Raw genomic sequence first — 3,296 nt, 5'->3', positions numbered from 1 at the left:
TCATTCTCAGTCTTTAAAGGACAACGTTTATTTTCCACTCTTGGCTGTTGTACTCAGTGTAGTTTTGTTATGTGTTTGATATGAGGACTTTTCCCTCTATATCCAATAAGAAAATGCCTATCTTTAATCAATGAAACAGTATAGGAGTTTTATCATGTCCTTTTTCTCAACTAATTTTCATAGATAATACATATATTCATTTCTAAAGTTGGGCACTTTTTTAAAGATTGATTGTATTTTTATATTGTCTTTATATGCATGTGTGTGTGTATGGGTATGTGCGTGTATGAGTACAGATGCCCACAAGAGTGCACAGAGGGCACTAACCCCTTGGAGCTGGCATGACACTTGTAAGCCACCTAATATGAGTGCTGGGAAGCAAACTCAGTTCCCCTGCAAGAGTGGAATGTGCCCTTAGTCACTGAGTCATAACTCAGTCCAAAAGCTGAGTATTTCTTAAAGAATGCCATATTTAATAATCTACTTGATATAGTAAATATATTTTTCTGGTATTATTGTGCTCATTAAAACTTTAGAAAATAAATCAAATATTAGGGAAAAAAAGAAAGAAGAAAATGCCTATCACAGATAATGTGCAGCCTTCTGTGAAATCATATCTGTGTCATTGTGTGTGTGTCTGTAAATTTTATCCCTGGTCTGTTGACATGGAGATCTAAAGTAATTAAATTTCTAAAACAGAACCAGCACTGCACTTTGGAGTAAATCTCCTTGTTCTGATACATTAATCTTTCACACTTCATTGGATTTGTTAATATCTTCTTAAAGACATTTAATGTAAGTTCAAAAAGAGATCATTTAGCTCTGTCATTATCTTTTTTTGTACTGTGTTCATGTGGTGGGCATTAAGGCAATACTGGTCTTATAAAATGTGTTTTCTTCCCATGAGAAGTTGATAGTAACCATTCTTTAAATCTTCACTGAAAGTCCTCAGTGAAACTATCTTGGCTGGAGTTCCTTTTGAGGGAGACTTCAAAGCATGAATTTTGTTTCTTTAATGTTGATATGACAATTCATTTTATACTGCTCATCTTAGTGTAATGAAGTCTGGCCATTTTGGTTTCCAAGTAATTGGAATATTTTTTTTCAAAGCTAACCTGGGAACAATTACATGCTAGTTCATTTTAATCTTGATTTTAATGCAAATCTCCTTAGCAATTACTTACCTGTCATTATGATGAAGAAGGCTCTCTGAACCATATGTAAAATGCTTCTTAGTCATTTGACTTCACTAGTCTCTTTGAAAGTATGTTTGTGACTTTTTACATATATTTATTATTTGAAAAATTCAGACAAGCATACATGTATCTGACCTTATCCATCCCCATCCCCAACTCCACCTCTAATTTTCTAACTTTTTTCTCCAAATTTCCTAAGTCACTGAGTCCATTTAGTGCTGCCTGTATTTCATGGGTGTTATGTCAACCACAGGAGCATGGTCAATGCACCAGTAGCCATTTTTAAAGAAAAGTGCTTTTTCTCCACCAGCACCTACCAATGTCAATAGCCCCTCGGCTAGGGAGGAGCTTTGGGCTCTCTTCCTCCCTCCATGCTAGACCTTTCAACTGCCTTGATCTTGTGGTGCTCTTGTGTTGAAAATCATAGCTGTTGTGAGTTTGCTGTTTTTGTGCCCTCAACACTTGTTGTCCCCATCCCACAACATCTTGTTTTTTTTTTTCTATCCTTTCTCCTTTCTTAAGATGCCAGCTTCTAGAAATGACACCATTCTCTACCCCTAGATCCCTTCTGTCACCTCTATTCATCAACAGTAATTTTAAAATTTAAATTCACTTAAAGTATGAAACTATATTCATTAAGGATTTAGAGACTTTGGTCTAAGAGATAAAATGTTCTTGATAATACAGTGAGTGTATTTATTTTTAAGAGACAGTTATTGACTTCTTATATTTAGCTGCAGATTTCCCACTGGTATTTGTCCATCCTCATGTAGCAATGTATTTCAGAAGACACAGAGAGTTTTGCTTTAGAGTCACATGTATATGGTTCACATTCTAATGTTTCTCTCTTTAATATTATACCCATGGGAATTTTATTTGACCCCGCCCTGAGACTGTGATTACTGTACTGGTTTATTGATTTAGAGACATAGTCTTACTAAGCAACACAGGCTGATCTTGAATTCATGATCCCTCTGCCTCAGCTTCACACTGCTGGTATTATATGCATGCACCATGCTTTGGTCTGTATTTCCTTTAGTTACATCAAAAATCATTTGTCTCAGATGTTATGAAAAATTGAGGATATGATATACAGAAAGAATTGTTCTTTTAAGAATATGCAAAATGCTCATACCCCTCAATAGAACTAAGCTTTTAAAAAATGTGATATATAAATATTACTCTTTTTAGTCATGTATTTTCTGGTTATCATGCCTAGACTGGGTCTGTCAATGCTAATTCTTATCGATGATAGAAGAATTTTTAAGAATTATAAAATTTCTCTCCAAACTATGGTTAAATCTCTGCTTCTTGGAAGTGTGTGTGTGTGTGTGTGTGTGTGTGTGTGTGTGTGTCACAACTTTAGCATATACAGTGGCATTTTTACATAAGCTCAGTGTTCTCCAGGATACTGGAGAGTGCTCAAAAGAAACACCTCCCATCCCAATATTTTTCCCTCTGCTTTCAGTGGTATCATTTTATTTTCCAGCAAAGATTAGATGTATTGCTAGTTGCCAAAACTCAAGTAAGCATGTCACTTTTTTCATTACCAAAAAGGAAAAGAAAATAGTAAATATATATATATCTTTGGCTTATTTCCTATTATATAAATGATTCCATATATTCACATGTTTGAACACCATCTTTGATTAGTTAACACTGTAATGATGGATGCAGAAGTCTCAAGAGTAACCACCTGGCAGGTCTGAGAAAAGCTCAGCTCCCCCTTGAGAGGAAACACAGAAACCATGGTGGTTTCTATATGACAAAGTAGCACACCTTCAATGACTGAATTGTACAGGTTTAAAGGTTTGTTACTATCGCAAGAATTTCCAGCAACCCTTATTTAAAAAAAAATCTTGACTATTTATTATTTATTTATTTATATTTATTCTGCTTTGTAAACATGTTTTTATTTTAATGAGAGCCTTTGGGGTCCAATCCCAACGTGCTCTCAGGGTTCAGAAGGGAAGCAACAGCCAGTCAAGGACTCGGGATGTCTGAGAGCGAATGAATCACTATTTGACTTTTCTAATCAGTTTCTTTATTTTTCTACTGTTCTGCAAAGTTTCCAATTAACACACACACACACACACACAC

The sequence above is a fragment of the Microtus ochrogaster genome, chromosome 1 (genome assembly GCF_000317375.1).
Source record: "Microtus ochrogaster isolate Prairie Vole_2 chromosome 1, MicOch1.0, whole genome shotgun sequence".
NCBI lineage: Eukaryota > Metazoa > Chordata > Mammalia > Rodentia > Cricetidae > Microtus > Microtus ochrogaster.
Note: the sequence above shows the minus strand (reverse complement) of the source record.